General features: G+C 40.2%; 1 pseudogene; it reads right to left on the bottom strand.

Annotated features, from left to right (window-relative positions):
• Window positions 1–11,174: 11,174 nt before the first annotated feature.
• LOC102854778 lies at window positions 11,175–12,138 on the bottom strand (annotated as a pseudogene).
• Between the last annotated feature and the right edge of the window lie 10,016 nt (window positions 12,139–22,154).

Below are 22,154 nucleotides of genomic sequence, written 5' to 3'. Positions count from 1 at the left end.
AGTCATTCTCAAAAGGACACTAACACTGTTTTCTCACATGAAATTAGCAAACATGTGAGATCACAGATTACAAATAGTTATCAAAGGTGGGGGAGGGGAAGGGAAGCTTCTACTTGAGGGCATTGAGATTATATTCATGGAAATAGAAGGTTTTAGAAAAGCCATAGAGTAGAACAACATGAAACATGTAATCTATGTCATCAGTGTGGAGTTGTGTTGGCAGAACAAACCCACCAAAGCTATGGATCACAACAGTCTGAAGTATATGAAGTTGCCATGCACCAGAGGCTGACTCAATCTCTTTCACTGCTGTTAAGTGCCCTCGAGTCAGAACCAGGCAAGAGCTGACACTCCAACAGGTTTTCATAGGCAATCAACTGCACAGGAGCAAACTGTCCCTCCTCCTGCAAAGCAGCTGGTGGATTTGAACTGTGTACCTTTGGGATTGCAGTATAGCTTCTTATTACTACATTATCAGGGCTCCTTTCTTTCATTATATACCTTGAAATAAAGAGCGAGAAAAGCGTTGTGTAGGGTATAGGAGTATGCCTTGTTGTTGTTGTTGTTACGTGCCGTCGAGTCATTTCCGACTCATAGCGACCCTATGCACAACAGCCCTAAACCCTGCTCTATCCTGCGCCAACCGCACCGCCTCTGACACACCCATCCCGATTACCCCAGTCACCGAATCAATCCATCTCATAGAGGGTCTTCCCCTCCTGCGTTGTCCCTCAACCCTCCCAAGCATGATGTCCCTCTCCAAGGACCCGTCCCTCCTGGCAACATGTCCACAGTATGTCAGACGAAGCCCCAGAATCCTTGCCTCCAAGTAGTAGCTTGGTTTAATCCTCTCCAAGACAAATCCGTTTGTTTTCCTGGCAGTCCAGGGTACATTCAGTACCCTTCTCCAGCACCACAGCTCAAAAGCATCCACTCTCCTTCTGTCCTCCCTAGTCATTGTCCAACTCTCTGATGCATAACAAGCGATTGCAAATACCATGTATTTGCCTGTATAAGGCGCACCTTAGTCTCCAGAGAGACACTGTTGCTCCTGAGTACTTAGCAAATCTAAAATTGTATACAGGACTGAGCAAATAAATAAAAACAGATGATGAGTAAGTTCTGTCAGAGAAAAGAACTAGAAACAGGAAATGGAAAGGCTAGAATGAAGCCTGTTGTATTATATTGGAAATACTGGTATGAATTTGTGACTAATTTGTAAATATACAGTATATATATGGTCAGATTTAGATTTATGTGTATCTCTTCTTAGTTGCTGGTTGAATTCAACTTATCATGACTTTATGAACAACAGGATGAAATGTTGCCAAGACCTGCAACTTCCTCACAATCAACATGTTTTGAGTACACAGATTCAAACGCCTTTTAGAAGGATCTTTTTGGAGTCACAGACATCTCATAACACATTTGGTGCTGTTATATATACAGTCATAGTATTACACAAACACAATCACATGTTCACACAATCACTGAAGCCCCCAAACCTTTATACCCAGTCACAACCACATATCTGTTAAGACAGACATAGTCAAATAATCTATTCACCACAATGACAGTCACAGGCTTCCCACATCAAACTATAAACATCCCACAGTTACAATAACATACCCATTATGGGGACAAATATCACCAATCTGGCCTACTTAGCATCATTCAGTCATAACCAAACATTCACTCTGGAAATACACACTCACACTTGCACAAGCTAAGGCATGTTACATACACACACTGTGCTACATACAATCACAGAGACACCATTTTACATACCCTCCCCAAGGGTCACAGTTACAGTTAAAACAGAAATACACATGCAGTAACACCTGAACAAACATAGGCACATGAGAGTGCACAAACACACATCAACCATACACCTACCTTGAAGTCATGTAATCAACCGCACGGGCATCCACACTACTTACATATTCAAAACTACACTTACACTCGACGGCACTTAATAATAACACCAACATAGAGAGAGACCAGGTGGCCTAGTGGAGCGAAAGTGATGCTACCAAGCCAAAGGTGAGTGGCTTCTAATCCGGGTCGCTCAGGCCTATTTTTCATTGCTTTTGTTGAAATACTCTTCCAGGTCGCATAGCCCTGGTATGTCCACTTGCGTACAAAGGTAACTTGTGGTTGCTGTGGAGTTGAACATTATGACACTGATGTGTCAAATATGTCCATGGCGGACAGTGTTTAGTGGCGTTCCCCATTAAAACAAGCTTGGAAGCAGGAGTGGCATCCACTTTTGTAAATAGCTTGCCTCTGGAAACCCTATGAACCTGGAGAAAGGAGGAAAGTCAAGCAAGTGTTGAGGACTTTCGTTCATAGGGTCGCTATGAGTCGTCTACAACACGATGGCACTTAACAATAACACTTAACACTCCAAGGGGCAAAGGCATGCATTCACATCTCTACAGGCACACATGCAACATCATTCCCAAAGTCACAAGGATCGCACACGTACCCAGGGTCACATATGGCTAAACGCAAACCCACACACACATCCGTAGATAGGCGGACTCAACTGCGCACCCACAGGCACGCAGATCCAGAAGCACACACGACAACGAACACAACACCAGAGGCGCGCATCCGCAGACCGCTCCCGCCTGCGTGTTCAAATGGAGGTTGCAGACACGCCCCGTCCCCGCCCCAGACCCAGAACCCTCACCTTTTGCCTTCTCTTGGTCGCGTCCGGGTACGAGCAGAGTTAACGCTCTCGTCATGCCGATAACAGCCATGACGTCATGCCGTTGTGGATTCTGGGAGAGGTAGTCCAGAGCCGTAGACAGGGACAAGATGGTGGTCTCAGTGTGGGTTTAGACAGTTTGACCCCGCGTTATAAGGGGGCCTCGTAGAGAAACTTCTCGCTCCAAACCTACCACTCGTCTAAGGAAGGATTATTCATTCCGAAAGAGGAAAAAGGCTGCCAAATTCTCGTGGGGGCAGACGGCCAAGAAAGTACGTTGACCAGCAGAGCCTTGTGGGAAATGTAGTCAAAGCCGTAAAAGGGTAACGGTGAGAAATACCAGCACCGGCCCGGGCCACAGAGCCGCGAAAGGACGCGGCGCGGAGACTTCTGGGAATGCTCACTCCTTTAAGGAGTGCGCAGGCGCAGCCGACCGAGTGGACATTTTGGTCTTTGTCCGCTGGTCAGTCCGGCCCCTGGGTCCACGTGGCGCAAAAGTAGGAGGTGGGACCTGGGCGTCTTGGGCCTGCCGGGCCAGGAAGGCCGGAGGGGAGGATTCCCCACTTGGAGGGGCGCGGCGCGAGAGTGAGGGTGGGTTTAAGAGCTTCGGGCCTGTGTGTGGGTTGAGGGAGGAGGCCTCTTAAGGATGGATACAGCGTCTGTGACCCCGAGTTTGTCCACAAGTTTGACCGGATGTTTGGGGTTGTTGAGTAAATTGAGAGTCGAAGGGTGCAGAACTGTGTGTAGCTGCGTCCAAAAGGGAGATGTGGGAGAAAAGCATTGAGGTAATAATATCTGAGCTTCACTTTCCTTGTCGAAAGTGGTGCTAAAAATTTGTTTCATCTTGTTTGACTTGAAGATTTAAAAGGTGAGGGGGATAAGCCAAGTGGTAAATAATCGAAAAATAGATGTTTGCAAAAAGACAGATATCTCTTTAGTGGGTATGGAATGCAAATAACCCTTAGTTTTTCAATCAATATTATTTCAAAGGAACTTTTTGTTAGGGGGTCTCACATCCCCTAATCGTTGGGATACTTTAATAAGGCCACCAAGCAAAGTCTAGAGTTAAAATTAGCTTTACAGGTCGAGAAGCAGTGTCTTAAGGCGCAGAAAAATCCAGGATATGGGAATCAGGGTTTGGGGTTCTAAGTCAGACATTTATTGGGGGGAGGGATAAATAGCCACTTACTTGTTGCAATACTTATCCATCAGTTTGGACACATTCCAGGAGTTTTAACTCTTAGTTGGTGACGAAGTTTGTTCCCCCAAGGCTACATGCATGGATTTTATGAAGTAATGGGGAAAATTGCTTCTGTATGTCAAGATGCCTTTTGTAAAGATTTACCTTCATTTTCACATAATTTTAAATAAGAGAGTTAAGCAAAATAATGGAATTTCAAATGAATAATAGCCTTCAAATATACAAACAAATGAGCAAATGAAATCGGCTACTTCCAAAATAAGATAAAATACTAATAAACTCAAGAAGCATGCAAAACTATTAAGGGAGAACTTTGAAAGTGTTAATAAGTAGCAGAAGATAAATGAACAAATGCTCATTTTCCCCCAATCCTCAGTAAAAAACCACCAGGGAATTGTATTCAGACTTAAGTAAATGCCTTAATTTAATGTAATCTTAAAAATAGCAAGGTGTAAAAAAAAAGGCCAGGCGTGTTTTTCTCCCCCTTCTGATTCTGGAGCTCCCATGGTTATTATTAGACTGGTTAGAATGTTACGTAGTTGACAACAGCATTCTGAGTGGTCAGATTACCATATGAACTATGGAATCTCTCCCTACTTGCAGAAGAGAGAGGGAAACCACCAAACCAAAATCCTACTATTTTTTTAAAGATCCCATTAAATTAAGAAAAATATTCAAGTCATAACACTATTCCCTGATGGTTTCTTACTTATTTGGGTCAGGGTGGCAAGGAAGTATTTTTTCATAGGTTGAGGTTTTTTCCTTCTAGCGTTACACATACTGATTCTATAGGTCATATTGTAGTTAGACCACATAGAAAAGTCAGTAAATTTCTAAGAAAAATAGTTGGGATTGGGGGAGGAACTTACCCGTAATCTTTAAAAGTTTTTATATCTGTGTGTGTGTGTGTGTGTGTGTGTGTGTGTTTAAATAAGAGTTCTAAAGTCTCAAACATTAAGGACAATTTGCCAGTATCTGTAGTAGCTATTTTTTACCCAGCTGTTCCATAACTGAGAATTTAACGTACAGATGTACCCTGCATATACATGAAGTGATACAGGTATGGGGTTTCTCATTGCATTAATGTTTGGTTAGGAAAAGACTAGATAAAATTTGTGTCTATCTGTGGGCAATTGTTTTGATAAAATTTTGGTGGGACAGTAATAATCAAATGTACCACAAAAACCAACCTAACCTGTTTACTAACACCAAATAACTCCAAATGTATGTTGTATACCACTGACCCATAACTGACCCGCTAGTAGTTTTCAGAAGCAATGAATCTCACCAGAGGAAATTGCCCATCTTTCTCCGCAGAGCAGCTGGTGAATTTGAGGCTTGTGCATTTGAGATTGCAGCATAGCTTCTTGGTTCCTCCAAATGGATTAGTAAGTAAAAATTAACAACAGCTGGATGCAGAATGGTTTGTAGAGTAAGGAGGAAAAAAAATGTTTATTTCCATTAAAAAGTCCATGTCTGTTGAGCATAATATACTTTGATAGGTAAGCTAGAGGTCTTTGAAGAATACTGTTTTCTTTTTAAACTAGATTGTTTGTGTTAATTCTTTACCACTTTGTATCTTTGTAACATTTTAAACTTTATACTCCAGTTTTTCTTATATCGGGGTTGTTTTTGTTGTTGTGTACCATCCAGTCAAATCAAACTGAACCAATCCATAGCTGACCCACCCTCTGGCAGGTTTTCAGAGGCAGTTAATCTCATTGAAGGGGATTGCCCATCCTCCTCTCGCTAATTAGGATAGATGGGTAGACATAATAAATATCTACAACTAAGGTTGGTTGTGCAGATCAAGAAGTTTTAATGAGGTGTGGCTGCTCTGCTGTACCTGAGGCATCAGGGCAAAGAGTAGGTGGTTATTTCTACTCTCAGTGTTCAACCGGTGAGCACTCAAGAATGGTTTCTAACCTGACAGTCCTGGAAAAAGAAAAGGGGGAAAAAAGGATGTTTTATTGAGGAAATGTCCTTTAAAATCTTTAGACCATTTCAGTAAAAACAATTGTGTTTTTATTCGGAATTAAAGAATGGTCTCAACATCAATAAAGAACCCTGGTGGTACAGTGGTTAAGCAGTGGGCTACTAACTCAAAAGTTGGTAGCCTGTCTGTAAAGAGGAGACATTTGTCTTTTGTATAGCTTTTTAACTTATGACAATCATAGTCCGTTCCAACTTGGTTACCGTCCATCAGGTTTTGAAGGCTGTAAATAGTAAAGAGAGTTTGCCGTTCCTTTTCCTATGGAACCGCAGGTGAGTTCCAGCCATCTGAAACATGCAGCCTTTGGGTTAGCACTGAGGTAGTTTTGCTCTGTCCTGTAGCATTGCTGTGAGTTGCAGTGGCAGCTAGGTCAGTTTGACTTTGGTTCCATCAGTGGAACAGTCCTTAACTAAACTAGTCATTTTCAGGATTTGCAAATTATTTTCCAGCTTGTCATTTTGTCGATCTATGTCAAGTTTTCATTTTTTCTTTGTGATGTTCATATTATCATAGTTTTAGCCACATGTCTCCTTTTGAAATTATTTGATACCCTTTATGCTTCCTTGCACTACATCTGCCTCCCTGACCTGGAGTTATCTTACTATTGCTTTAGGAGTAACATTGTAACACTAAGACTGTTTCAGTGACAGAGCTAGTATTTTAAAAATATGGGTTCATATGGTATTTCCAGGGAGCCCTGGTGGCCTACTGGTAAACTGTACTGCAATCCTGAATCTGTCTCCTCCAATGCAATTAACTGCCTTTGAAAATCTGCTGGATTGTCAGCTATGGGTTATTTCTGACTTGATGGCAGACAACAACTTGTATTTCTAATTTAAATGGCACAATACTAATCTTAAGTAATTTCTTAGATCTTAATTGTATTTTTATACTTAAAATCTTTACCGTTAGTACTCCTTTTGTTTATCATACGGTATGCAGAAAGTGGTTTCAAAAGAGTAGTACTAGTTTTGTTAGAGGTCATCTTATGTGGTGTAAATGTTTAAATATAAAGCTACTAATGGAAGACTTTTTAACCTAATCAGAGGGTGCCCTGGGACAGGCCTGGCAGTCTGTTTCTGAAAGGTCATAGTCTTGAAAACCTTTATGAAACAGTTCTCGCCACACACATGGTTGCTGTGAGTCAGAACCAACTTAGCAGCAGCTAACAACTGCTAATTATAAAAGTACTGAACCTTAGTAAAAAATTTTGTGTAGCCTTTTTCTGGTTCCTAGAATGCTTGCTATTGAATAGTATATAGTCCATGTTCTCTATTCTAAAGTCTTTGAGATAATATAATCTAAATATGTTACCAAGTGTACATTTGGCTTTGTTTGTCTTAATTTGTTTTTTATTTAGAGACTGCTTTTTATTCGAATGGGGATTTAAATTTTTATTTTCTATTGATTAGCTTACAACGTTCATATACATTGTGTTTCATACTATTCTTCATTCAAATTATTTTTCATACAGTCATTCACATGCATTGTTTTATAAAATTAATCAATATTGGAAATGTTTTGTTTTGTTATTTTTTGTTTTAAATTTTTAAAAATTTTATTCTGGTTACTTACAAAGTTTCCACACTTGGCCAACTGACTGGAAGAGATCGATATTTGTTCCTATCCCAAAGAAAGGTGACCCAACAGAATGTGGAAACTACAGAACAATCTCACGGATTTCACATGCAAGCAAGATTTTACTGAAGATTATCCAAAAACGACTGGAACAGCACATCAACAGAGAACTACCAGAAGTCCAGGCTGGGTTTAGAAGGGGTCGTGGTACTAGAGATATCGTAGCTGATGTTAGATGGATCTTGGCTGAAAGCAGGGAATACCAGAGGAATGTCTATCTGTGTTTCATTGACTATGCAAAGGCATTTGACCGTGTAGATCATAACAAACTATAGCGGACTCTGAGAAGAATGAGAATCCCAGAACACTTGATCGTTCTAATGCAAAACTTATACTTGGACCAGGAGGCAGTCGTCAGAACAGAGCAAGGGAACACTGCATGGTTCAAAATTGGGAAGGGCGTACACCAGGGATGCATCCTATCTCCATACCTTTTCAACCTATATGCAGAATAGATTATCCGGGAGGCTGGGCTCTATGAGGAGAAATGTGGGGTCAAGATTGGTGGACGATTTATCAACAACCTGCGTTATGCGGATGACACAACCCTGCTTGCTGAAACTGAAGAGGACCTAAAGCACCTGCTGCAGAGTGTCAAGGACTGCAGCCTACAATACGGATTGAGGCTCAATGTCAAGAAGACAAAGATTCTCACCACTGGACCAATTGGCAGCATCAGGATGGATGGTGAAGAGATTGAGATTGTACACAGCTTTAGTTTGCTTGGCTCCACAGTCAACGGTCTTGGCACCAGCAGCCAGGAAATTAAAAGGCATATTGCCATGGGAAATTCTGCTGTTAGGGACCTCTCCAAAGTGCTGAAGAGCCATGGTTTTTGCAATCACTTGTTATTCATCAGAGAGTTAGACAATGACCAAGGAGGATAGAAGGAGAATTGATGCCTTTGAGCTGTGGTGCTGGAGAAGAGTATTGAGAATACCATGGACTGCTAGGAAAACTAACAGATTCATCCTGGAAAGGGTCAAACCGGGTGGCTCCTTGGAGGCAAGGATTCTGAGGCTCCGTCTAACATACTTTGGACATGTTGTGAGGAGAGACCGAGAGGGACATCGTGCTTGGGAGGGTGGAGGGACAGCGCAGGAGAGGAAGGCCCTCTATGAGGTGGATTGATTCAGTGACTGGGATAATTGGGATGCGAGTGGCACAGGACAGAGCGGAGTTTAGGGCTGTTGTACATAGGGTCGCTATGAGTCGCAGGCGACTCGAACGCACATAACAACAACAACAACTTACATAGTTCATATACATTGCTTTTCGCACTGGATCTCTCCCCTTTCTTTTAACCATTCATCCCGCCACCCATAAAATTGTGTGACTCTATGATTAAGCCCCCCTTGGATCCTCATACTCGTTCTACAAGAATGGTCTTATACAGTATGTATCTTTATTAGACTTGAGTTAGTTCACTTAGTATATGCTCTCCAGTGCCTCCCATATTAGGTAGTAATTTACAAAATCATTGCTCCTGCCTACTGCATAAGTATTCCATTGTGTGAATGTACCATAATTTTGCAATCCATTCCATTGTCGGACATTTGGGACATGTTCTTGCAATGGTGAATAATGCTGCTGTGAACATTGGTGTACAAGTCTCTATTTGTGCCTCAATTCTCATTTTCTCAGGGTATATTCCAAGCAATTCGATATTTAGGCCATATGGAGTTTCTATGTTCAGGGGTTTTTTTTTGTTGTTGTTGTTGTTTTGTTTGTTTTTTAGGAAATGCCAAATACAAGCCCAGAAAGCTCAGTCTGTAGGGACTCCTTTTTAAAATATGAACTTGGTTTCTTTAAGAATTGGTAATGTATTTGTAGATTCAGACATCAAAAATACATCTCAAAGCCATCTCATCCCTTTCAAACCCTTTATGACATTCTTTTTTGCCCCAAGTGAGTATTTATCTTTCAAGTAGGTGCTTTGTTTGGTCCGTAGTATATAATATGCTATTGTTTGGATGTACCATTGCTTATTTAGTCAGTCTGTTGGGCATTTAAGTTGCTTCCAATTACTTGCTATTACTAACATTTTAAGAATGACTAATTTGTATGTGTCACCCTGTGTGTAATGCAGGAGTATCTCTAAAATATATGAGTTTGGGCAGTTTTAGGGACAGCTGAGGCCTATCTACTAACTCCACAAGAACTGTTCCCATCAGTATAAAACTCAAGTTCTCAGGAAGTCGGACATGGTTCCCCAGTTCCTGCACTTGTTATTTCATCACCAGTCCTGCTTTACTTGATCCAGAGTTTATTGCAGCAGCTAGACAGACTTATTAGGGAACTTAACAGGTTATAACTTAGGTTGGCAACAGGATACAGTTGACTTGAGATCAAGACAGCTTCTTAAGCATGTAAGCAGGCATTCAGCCTTGAAATTTTAGGGTAGTGTTACAAAGTTTAGTCCTGCTAAATATGACACCTTCTCCCCTGACTTTCCCTCTCCCATCCCCAGTCCACCATCAGGCTTGGACAAAGGCGCCTCCCTGACTGACTCAGGTGGACAGTCTGCTGTGGCTGTTAGTTGTAGATTAAGGGCTGAATGGAACAAGAACCGGTGCTCTGTCTCTGCTTGCTTGCTAGTAGTGAGATTCCCTAATTACTGCTACTGAACTGTTCAGATGAAATCTAGTGAACTAATGACAAAATTGGCCAATCCCCTATTAGACTAAATACACCCTATTTGCATAGTCTTGCCAAGCCATGTGGTGAAAGTCAAAGGCAGTGGCTTAACGAAGCCATTTGGAACAGTAGACCCTCCACCACAGTATATTTCTACAAATGGAATTGCCCAGTGCTAAGTACTTGTACATCACTGTATCAGAGAACCTTTTTTTTATGGTTTATATCCTTCCAAATAAGCTTTATTTTAAACGTAGAAATTATGCCCAGAAGTAACATCGGGCACCACATGGTGGCAGTAGCAGACTGAGGCTCACCACCCAGGACGTTAAGTGGGTCTCATAATGATGAACAAGTGAAATTGTTACAGAGAAACTACAGGGTAAATAGGAACTAGAGAGAAGTAATTGTGACTAAGGAGATAGGTGACTAGTCAAGCCTACTGTAACTCTTATTACTTGAAGGACATAGCTCCAAATGGTCCTCACAGTAATAATTTAAGAAGAAAATATCTAGTAAGAAAATAACATCTTTATATAATAAACTGTTAGAAATGGTAAATGTAAAGTTGTGCGTGTGTGCGGCTTTTGAGCTTGGAAGATTATGAGTATGGACTGGACCCTGCCTGATACAGAACATGCACAAAACAAACTCTGGGTACTTAAAACTGATTTCCAAGGCTGTAAATCTTAATGGAAGCAGACAGCCACACTGTTTTCCTACAAAGCAGCTGGTAGATTCAAACTGTCAACCTTCTGGTTAATAGAGGATGTGATTGCTGCACCACCTGGGCTCCTAGAACTGATTTCCTTTAAAATTCAGAATAAATGGTGACAACAGTAGTATTAAGTAAAAAAAGGCAGTCCAGCAAATACTGTACCAAAAGTACAAAATGCAGTTCATCTTCTCAAACCATTAAAAAATAAATAATCCAGGGTGGATTTTTTTTTTTTTTTACCTTTTGCTCTTGACAAGTGCTGCTTTCCAGATATCTAAGAAAAATGGATCCCTTCTGCATTGAATCCATGTAGCAATCTAATGAAGTCATCTATGTCCATGGAACGGGCCTGTTTATCACTAAAGCCTGTGTTGGTTAGGATTTGCTGTATTTTATCTGCTATGCTGAAATCTTCTGGTATTACAGTGTTATGGATTGAACAGTGAATTCTGTAGTTTTTTTTCTAGCAGTTGTTGCACAGCACTTGACTTAAATGCAGCAGACAGTGTCTTGTTTTTCCTAACAAAGGTGATTCTTTTTTTTTTTTTTTTTTTTTTACAAAGGTGATTCTTACGAGGCCATCCCATTCCTTAAAGTTGATTGGTGGTGGCGGGTTCTTAGGTTCAGTCCTTACAACACTGGATTCTACCTTGGGTGGTGGTCTGAAGTTATTCTTCCCAACTTTCATTAGATGGTCTACACGTGCTAAGAGCTGTGTATTAATTGAGAGTCTGCAGTATAACTTGTCCCCAGGTTTTGCAACCAATTGGAGAGCAAATTCTCTTTGAAACATGAGGATAGCACATCTAAAGAAAGGTCGGTGCAACAAGAGCTTGAACACAAAAGGAGAAGAGATCTGGTAAGGCAGATTGGTGACATAAGCATCAAAGAACGGTAAATCACTTTTCAACACATCACCCACCATTACTTGAAGTTTGCTGGCTAGAGGTGTGCCCTGAACTCTTTTGTGAAGTTCAGCTACTGGCCTTGGATCAAGTTCACAAGCAACTACCTTTTTTGCCTTTTCAAGCAACTTTACAGTCATGTTGCCTGTTCCAGGTCCAACCTCCAAGATGACATCAGTTGGTCTCAAGGCAGCCTTCTCAATAATGCTGTTAACAATAAGAGGATTTTTCAAAATGTGCTGCCCAATTCCCGTGTTGAACATAAGTCCTCCGGCGCTCTTCAGCTCCCGGCGTGCGGCGCCGGTCCGCTGCCTTGGACTTGACTTTTGGCATTTCTGCAGGGCGAGGGCTCAGGGGCTCAGAAGTTCACAAGCACGATGAAGTCTCTCTCAGGGAGGAGTGATAGGGAATGGCAAAGGATACACTGACAAAGAAGATTAATCAGAACTGGCTTTGACAAGCACTGTGGCATTTGGACAAGAACAAACTGGGAGGAGGGTAGAGAGAATAGTGCAACAATGAATGAGTGGAAGCCCAAAATCTCTGTAAATGTTTATGAAAATTAATAAAATATAATTATAGAAAAAAAAAAAAAAAGAAGTTCACAAGCACGAAACCCCGCAAGCAGAGCCACAGCACCTCATGGTACGCGCCTCACCGCGCAGCCACATTCCGTCACCCAGAGAACCTTTTCTTATAGAACCTCAACCACATTCCGTCACCCAGAGAACCTTTTCTTATAGAAACTCACTGTGAGAGCATTATATTTTGGTTTTATTTTAGTAAAGAGTTGAGTGAGAATTGTTACCTCATTGTACAATTAATTTACATCCCTTATTATGAGTGATGTTCTGTAGCTTAATGTTTACAAGCTTGTGTGTTGGTGATTGTTTAACTTCTTGCTAATTTATATTTGTTTGTTGTTATGTGCCGTCGAGTTGTTTGCGACCCTTTGTACAACAGCCCTAAACCTTGCTCTATCCTGTGCCATTCGCATTGTCTCTGACACACCCATCCCGATTATCCCAGTCACTGAATCAATCCACCTCATAGAGGGTCTTCACCTCCTGTGCTGTCCCTCTACCCTACCAAGTATGATGTCCCTCTCCAAGGACCTGTCTCTCCTTACAACATGTCCAAAGTATGTTAGATGAAGCCCCAGAATCCTTGCCTCCAGGGAGTAGCCTGGTTTAACCCTCTCTAGGATGAATCTGTTTATTTTCTTGGCAGTCCATGGTACATTCAATACTCTTCTCCAGCACCACAGCTCAAAGGTGTCAATTCTCCTTCTGTCCTCACTAGTCATTGTCCAACTCTCTGATGCATAACAAGTGATTGCAAAAACCATGGCCTCTATCATTCGGACCTTAGTCTCCAGAGAGACACCTCTGCTCTTGAGTACTTTAGAGAGGTCCCTAACAGCAGACTTTCCCATCGCAATACTTTTTTTTAATTTCCTGGCTGCCAAGATTGTTGACCGTGGAGCCGAGCAAACTGAAGCTGTGAACAATCTCGATCTCTTTGCCATCCATCCTGATGCTACCGATTGGTCCAGTGGTGAGAATCTTTGTTGTCTTGACATTGAGCCTCAGTCCATACTGAAGGCTGCAGTCCTTGACCCTCTGCAGTAAGTGCATGAGGTCCTCCTCAGTTTCAGCGAGCAGGGTTGTTTCATCTGCGTAGAGCAGATTGTTGATAGATCTTCCACCAATCCTAACGCCACGCTTCTCCTCATAGAGCCCAGCCTCTCAGATAATCTGCTCTGCATACAGGTTGAAAAGGTATGGAGAATAGGACACATCCCTGACGTACACCCTTCCCAATTTTGAACCATACAGTGTTGCCCTGCTCTGTTCTGACGACTGCCTTTTTGTCCAAGTATAGGTTTTGCATTAGCACGATTAAATGTTCTGGGATTCCCATTCTTCTCAGAGTCAGCCACAGTTTGTTATGATCCACACAGTCAAGTGCCTTTGCATAATCAATGAAAGACAGATAGACATTCTTCTGGTATTCTCTGCTTTCAGCTAAGATCCATCTGACATCAACTACAATATCCCTAGTACCACGACCCCTTCTAAACCCAGCCTGGACTTTTGGCAGTTCTCTGCTGATGAACTGTTTAGTCGTTTTTGGATAATCTTTATATTTAGAGTTGCATCATTGAAACAGTGAGCATCTTTGTCACTATTGACAATTTAATAGAAATTTTTCTACTGTGCTTATGCTAGTAGAGATACTTTTCTGGTCATCTGTAGATTATATTAAGAAGTTGTCCACTGATTATTTTTCTTGAACTTATTGATTACATTAATAAAAATTACCCTATTGTATTTTCTTGGACCTATTTAAAGAGCCAGTTATAGTAATAAAGTTAACTTTTTTAAAAAATTAATTTTAATGAAAGTTTACAGAGACTTAGGGTTTCCAGTCATTCGTTGTTGCACTTTTCTCCCTATCCACCCCCTACCTCCCAGTTCACTCTTCTCCTTGAATAGAATGAAAAACTCTTTTGTTATGCAATCCCTCCCCACCCCACCCCACCCTCCAAGTCCACTCCTGGACGTCAGTAATGGCAAGAATACCCATTCATATGTCCCTTTTAAACAGTTCTGTCCCTCATCTGTTTCAATGCAGTAAACATCATTCCTCCCCTCCTTTTTTTTTTCCATTTAAATTTATTATTAGTTTCAGTAAAAATTTCCAGAGACTTTGGATTTCCATTCATTCATTGTTGCACTTTTCACCCCTCCCAGCCCTCCCCCCTAGTACACTACCCTCTTGGAAAAGTAAAAGAAAGATACTTTGATTTCTTTACAAACCCTCCTCCAGGTCCACTCCACCATGCAGCCTTTGCTCTAGATACCTGCCATGACAAAAATACCTAATAATATATCCCTTTTAAACAGTTTTCTCCCTCATCTGTTTCAATGCAGTATACATTATTGAACTCATCTTTCTCAGTCTCCCCCCAACCCCGATGTCAGTCCTGTTTTACAAGTGGCACCATGCAGTATTTGTCCAACTGAGATATGTCACTCAGCATAATGTCCTCCAGGGTCACCCATTTTGAATACTATTGCATGAGTTCCTTATTTTTCAATGCAGCAGCGTAGTATTCCATTGTGTGAATATACCACAGCTTCTCTCTCCATTTGTTTGTTGATGAGCACTTAGGTTGTTTCCAACTCTTTGCTATTGTGAACAAAGCCACGATAAACATGGATGTGCATATATCTGCTTGGATATCAGTTATGGTCTCTTTGGGGTGTATTCCCAGTAGGGAATTGCTGGGTCAAATGGTATCTCTGTTTGCAACTTCTTGAGAAAGCGCCATACCGCCTTCCACAGTGGTTGCATCATAATTAACCACTTTAATTTCTGAAATAAAGACCAGTTTGTCATATGCCATTCTGAACGTTTCCTATGCATTTTGCAGTTATGATGTTTATTTTCTCTTAATTGCATACATCCCTGGGGCTTTTTCTGTTTTCCAAAGAAAGGAAATACTACTGAGTTTTCCCTAGTTTTGTTCCTTTCTCTTTATATCACAAGTAATATTTTAAATTATTTTTATTATTTCTACTTTTTTGACTATTCCTTTGGTTTCTTGTTATGGTTAATATTCATGAATGTCCTGTCATTCAGATACAAGTCTACCTTACTGACTTAACCTTTTTTAAAAAATTTTTTTTTATTATACATTGTCTCCTCCCTCCCCAGCCCACCCTGCAGTGTACCCTATGTTCCAGATTGCCTTCATACATATGACAGTAATATAAAATGCCTAATCATATATTCCTCTTGGACAGTTCTTCCCCTCATCTGTTCTGAAATGCAGTGTTCATTTATCTGTCCACTCTTTTCACTGCTCTGTCCCCCAAAACCCTCTTGTCTGTTCTATTTTATAACAGTGGTGTTAGGCAGTATTTCTCTTTGCTATTGTGAATAACACAAAATAAACATGGTTGTGCATACATTTATTTGAGTCGTGGCTCAGGTTTTTTTAGAGTATATTCCCAGTAGTTGAATTGCTTGGACAAATGATAATACTATTTCCAACTTCTTGAGAAAGTGCCAGACTGCTTTCCATAGTGGTTGTACTGTTTCACATTCCTACCAGCAGTGAATAAGAGTTCCAGTCTCTCGCAACCTCGCCAAGCATTGTTGCTTGCTTCCCTGTTGAATTTCTCTGTTCTTGCTGGGTGTAAGTAGCAACTTTTGTTTTTATATGGTTTCAGATTTATTCACAAATTGCAGGAGTACAAAGAAGTTCTGTGTAACTTTCTCCAGTTAATTAATTAATTTATATTTTGCCTTCTCTCTTTTAAAAATTACGGACCTGGATTTTTTTTTTCCTGAACCATTTGCTCGGAAGTTGGAAACTTGCCTTTTATCCATAAATTCTTCAGTATGCATTTCCTAAGATGTCTTTTCATAATCACAGCACAGTGATTGAAATCAGAAAAGTTAACGTCAATAATTACGAATATTTAAACTTTATATTCAAGTTTTTCAGCTTTAGTGTATAAACTTTTCCTTAGCTTTTTTTATTAGTGGTCTTATACCATTATTGTCTTTTTGTGATTGACTTATGCCACTCAACATAATTTGTTCTAGTTTTGTCCATGTTGTATAGTATTTCACAAATTCTTGCTATTTTTTTTGAGTGGTGCATAATACTCTATTGTAAACATACCAGTTTCTTTAGCCATTCATCTGTTGATGGGTTGTTTGTAGTTCTTTGCTTTTATAATTAATGCAGTAATGTGAGTATAAGTATAGACTATTTTTAATATATTGTCATTTAATCACAGTTTAATGTTACAAGTTAAAAATGTCCATTTTACTCTTTGCTAACATAATTCTCAAAGACCAGGTTCTTATGTGTAAATTGTTCTTACACATAAACGGAGAATTGCATAATGGTCACAAAATGAAGGATGACAACACCATTACTTACCTGACAAATTACATAATTACATCACAATGCACTGAGAATCATGTTCTGGCAAAGTTGACATAACTTTTAACCATCATAGCTAGTGTTATTCTTGACTTTCAACAAGGCATTCATTACTACTAGATATATGTAAATTACTGTCATCATAAATGTGAAATGCCAGATAAGAAGATAGTTGATAAATCTGGAGTAGGTGTATTAGGAGGGGAGCTCTGGTGGCTTAGTGATAAGGAGCTATGCTGCCAACCCAAAAGCATGTGGTTTGAGCCCACCATTTGGGGGAGAAAGTTAGTCCCCTCCTGTGTGATTTATTGCCTCTGATATTCACTGGAGGGTCAGCTATAGATTGGTTCTGACTCAACCATACATAACAGCAATAAGTGGTATTAAAGACTTCAGGAGACATTTTTTTAACCTTTGAATTGAATACTGTCAGAACAACTTCCTGCACATTGTACCCAGGTGGTTTAGTTCTAATATATATATTGCTCTGTTGCTGTTAGGTGCTGTCGAGTTGACTAACTCATAGAAACTCTGAACAGTGGCTCTGAACTCTGCCTTCTCCTGTGTCAATCTTACCATCATGTTCATGTTCACCATCATGTTCAAATGGGTTCATCCTTGAACCCATTGTTACAGTCACTATGTCAGTCTATCCTGTTGAGAATTTTCCTCTTAAATGGACCCCTCCACATTCCAAGCATGATGTCCTCCAAGGACTGGCCCCTCTTAACAGTAGCCAAAGGTAACTACATTTAGTAGTTATAATTCATTTAAGAATGTGGCAGAAATACAGTGCTAGAAAACAAAAGCAATCAACTGCATAAGATGTGATCAGCTTCCTTGTGTTAGTAAATTCTGAATGTAAAATTTTTAGCATAGGGCTGCTTCTTTTTGGATCTTTGTATGATGTACCATTTTCATTTTTTCAGAAGGCCTGGAGACCCCAGGGCCCAGCCCGAGTTTTTGATTGGTACTTTATTGCCAACATTGACATTCTGGCCCTGTGTCATTTCTTCTGAACAGATAATAAAGTGCTCAAGCTGTATGCAATTCTCTGGTGAAGCACGAAGCCACCCTGGATGGTGGAGAAAGAAAGGCTGTCCAGGTGAGTAAGTGACTACATCGTAATTCAGTCATTGTTGATTCTTTTGAAATATTTTATTCATGGACTTGTGCTGCCTACCCAAAGGCATGCAGTTCAGATCCACCAGCTGTTCTGCAGGAGAAAATCAGGAAGTCTCCTCCCGTGCAGTTAATTGCCTCTGAAAACCCATTAAAGGGTCAGCTATGAGTCAGTTCCCCTCTTGATGGTAGGTAACAACATAACACTCTTGGAGTATCAGTTAGTGGAAATTCCGTAGATACCTGAATGACATTGCCAGGATTATTCTTCTTTGTCAGTACTCTGTTTTTTATCATCAGATTCTAAAAGGACTTACTTCTTACACCACTTACCTCTATTCTGGATGACAGCACTTCATCATCCTTCATTTGTGCTACCTTTGAGTGATCTCTCTTAAATACCTTCCATCTCATATTCCCCTGTTGGATAGTCTTTGACATATTTTTAGACATAACCATTCCATTTTATTATTATATTACTGCAGTCTCCTGTGCATTTTACAGTGTTTTTAAACCACTGGAGGGTCTGCTATGAGTTGATTCCAACTTAAGCAATAATTTGGTTATTTTTAAAGCTTGCCACATTTATAAATCTTTACAGAAAGCTTACTGCTAGATATTTCTTCCATGGAGTGGTCAGTGAGTTTGAACTGCCAGTCTTTGGTTACTAGCCATGCAGTTTAACCACTGCACCTTGAGGCTCCCTTTTCTCGCCGTTAGAATGTACATTTCATGAAATAAGGAATTTTATAATCTTTGTTGGAAGGAGGTGTGGCATCCACTTCCAGAATAGCTTGCCTCCAGAAACCCTATGAACCTGGAGAGAGGATGAAAGGCACCCAAGCGTTGAGGTCGCTATGAGGCACCTGCAACTTGAAGGCACTTAACAACAACATAATCTTTGTTAACTATTCTTTCTCTCTAATCTCACCTAGACAGACCATTGTTGAATGAATAAATAAACACATTGTTAAATTAGTAAATTTTTTTGTAGAACAGAGTTCTCAAACTTTGATCTTTTTTAAAACAATTAACATTATTTACATAACATAAACTTCACTCTTTCAAAATGTAGTTCAGTGGAGTATTTTCTCCAAGTTGTGTAGTCATTATCACTTTAGTTGCAGAGTATTTTCATTATTCCCCAAACAAATCCTATGCCTTACTCTATAATAGTAATATTTATGTTTTTAAAAATTGAGGACCCCAGAGAGCTTTTCAAATGTGGGTTAGTAATGTTGTTGTTAGTTGCCATTGAGTCAACCACAACCCTTCACAATCTTATGAACAACAGATCTGAACCTTGCCCTATCCTGTATCATCTCACAGCAGCCTCATTGGTACAGTCACTGTTAATCCCTCTTGTTTAAAGTCTTTCTCTTACCTTTCAAGTTTGCCAGCATAATGTGTTTTTCCAAGAACTGGTCCTTTCAACAACATGCCCAGACTATATATGATAAAGTTTCATCCTTGCCTAAGGAGCAGCTTGGTTACACTTCTTCTAAGACTTGTTTGTTCTTTTGGCAGTCCATTGGAAATTCGGTATGCTAATCATTCATTGTCCAATTTTCAGGTACATAGGAAACAGTGGAAAATAACTATGGCTTGGATTAGGCACAAGTTAGTATTTAAACACTGTTGCTCTTTAGCACCTTGCAGAGATCTTTGATAGATTTTTCTCAGTGCATTATGTCTTTTGATTTTTTGACTACTGCTACCATGGGTATTGATTGTGGATACAAGTAAAACAGAATCATTGACAACTTGAGTCTTCCCTATCTATCATGAGGTTGCCTATTAGTCCAGTGGTGAGGATTTTGTTTTCTTGATAAGATGTAATCCATTTTGAAGATTTTGATATTCACAGTATTTCAAGTCTTCTTTGCTTTCTGCAAGCAGGGTTGTGTCATCTGCATAATGCAAAGTGTGGATTAGTCTTCCTCCAGCCCTCATGCCACCCCATTCTCATTCATAAGTTCAGCTTCTTGCATGATTTAAAACCATGCAGTTTTCCCTGTGTTCCCGGCTGCTTTTTGGTCCGTTGATAGGTTTTTGCAGACACAATTTGCAGTTATTTTCAGTTACCTATACTTTTGTTATGATCTACAAAGTCAAATGCTTTTCCATACTCAATAAAATTCAGATAAACAGGGAGCTCTGGTGGCAAGAAGCTGTGCTGCAATCCTAAAGGTGCAGAGTTTGAATCTACCAGATGCTCCACTTGGAGCAGGAGGGCCAATCTCCTGTACCAGTCGGATCTGATTCAATGGTACACACACACACACACACACACACACACAATAATAATTAGAAAAAAATGTAAAAAAGAAGAAAACTAACAAAAAAAATTTCAGATGAACATCTTTCTGTTATTCTTTACTTGCAGCCATGATCATCTGACATCAGCAGGGATGTCAGTTGTACGTGGCTGCTTTTGAACCCAGCTTGAATATCTGGCAGTACTCTGTTGATGAACTGTTTTTTTAATTCTTCACTTGAATGTGATACTAATATTGTTGGATAATTTCTACATTCTATTGGATCATCTTAAAAAATGGATCTCTTCCTGTCAGTTGGCCAGATAGATGCCATCCACATTTCTCCCCTCCCTTCTTCCCTTTCTCCTTCCCTTAACATTTTTTTTATTTTGCCACTTGCTTTCTTTTTCTTTTTCTTTTTTTTTATTAATTTCAATGAACATTTACAGAAATTTTGGATTTCCATTCATTCATTGTTGCACTTTTCTCCCTGCCCACCCCACCCCCAGTTCGCTCTTCTCCTTGAAAAGCAAAAGAAAAACTCCTTCATTGGTATACAATCCCACCCCATCCTGAGTATACTCCACTCTGCAACCCTCATTCCAGACTCTTGTGATAATCATAATGCCCTAAAATATAATTGTTCTTTCCCTCATCGGCTTCAATGCAGTATACATAATTTATCCAATTTTTCTCGGACTTACCCCCACCCTGATGTCAGCCTCATTCTACAACAGTGGCACCATATGTATTTACCCTTTTGTGACTGAGATATGTCACTCAGCATAATGTCCTCCAGGGTCACCCATTTTGAATACTATTGCATGAGTTCCTTGTTTTTCAATGCAGCGTAGTATTTAACATTTCTTAGCAAAGGCTGGTGAGCACATTCAGGTCTGCATGTGTTGAAACACCTCAGTTGATAAATATCCCGCCAATTCCTGGGACTGATTTTCTGGGGCCTAGTTTAGTTTTGGTTTTTTGGCCAGTGTCTTCAGTGCAGCTTGTGCTTCTTCCTGAAATGATTAATGATCATCAGTACTTATGTTATAAAACATGTATTACTTCCCGTCATCTTTTCTGTATTTTGCCCATAGACTCACTTCAGTATTGCAGCTAAAGGTTCTAATTTGTTTTTTAGTTCTTTGAGCTTGTGAACTAAAATATATCATTTTTATTCCTCTTTTTCTTGACTCATGGAATTGATAATCACATTTTTATTTGCTTGATTTCTTTAGTTAGCATTGTTGCTATTCTATGCCATTGCGTCACTTGCAACTCATAGCGACCCTATGTACAATAGCCCTGAAACCTGCTCTATCTTGTGCCAACCTTAATGTCTCTGACACACCAGTCCCCAATACCCCAGTCACTGAATCAATCCATCTTACCTATCGTCTTCCTCTCTTTTTGCTGTTCCTCCACCTTTCCAAGCATGATGTCCCTCTCCAAGGACTGTTCCCTCTTTGCAACATCCCCAAAGTATGTCAAATGAAGCCTCAGGATCCTTGCCTTCAAGGAGCAGCCTGGTTTTACCCTCTCCAAGATGAATCTGTTTGTTCTTCTGGCAGTGTATGGTATTCTTCTCCAGCACCGCAACTCAAAGGCATCAATGCTCTTTATATCATCCCTAGTCATTGTCCAGCTTTCTGATGTATAACAAACTTGCAAAAACTAAGGCTTGGATCAGGCGCACCTTAGTCTCCAGACTGATACCATGCTCTTCAGTACTCTGCAGAGGTCTCTGACAGCATACTTTCCAGTGCAATTCATCTTTTGATTTCCTGGCAGCTAGTACCAAGAGTGTCAGTTGTGGAGCCAAGCAAACTAAACCTAACAATCGCAATCTCTTCATCATCTATCATAATGCTGCCTGTTTGGCCCAGTGGAGAGAATCTTTGATGTTGAGCTTCAATCCATATTGAAGGCTGCAGTCCTTGACTTTCTGCAACAAGCGCTTTATGACCTCAGTTTTAACAAGCAAGGTTGTGTTATCTGCATAA

This window comes from Elephantulus edwardii, unplaced genomic scaffold (assembly GCF_000299155.1).
Source record: "Elephantulus edwardii isolate Elephantulus edwardi_28Jun2011 unplaced genomic scaffold, EleEdw1.0 scaffold00266, whole genome shotgun sequence".
NCBI classification, from domain to species: domain Eukaryota; kingdom Metazoa; phylum Chordata; class Mammalia; order Macroscelidea; family Macroscelididae; genus Elephantulus; species Elephantulus edwardii.
Note: the sequence above shows the minus strand (reverse complement) of the source record. Positions and strands in the feature narration are given on the sequence as shown.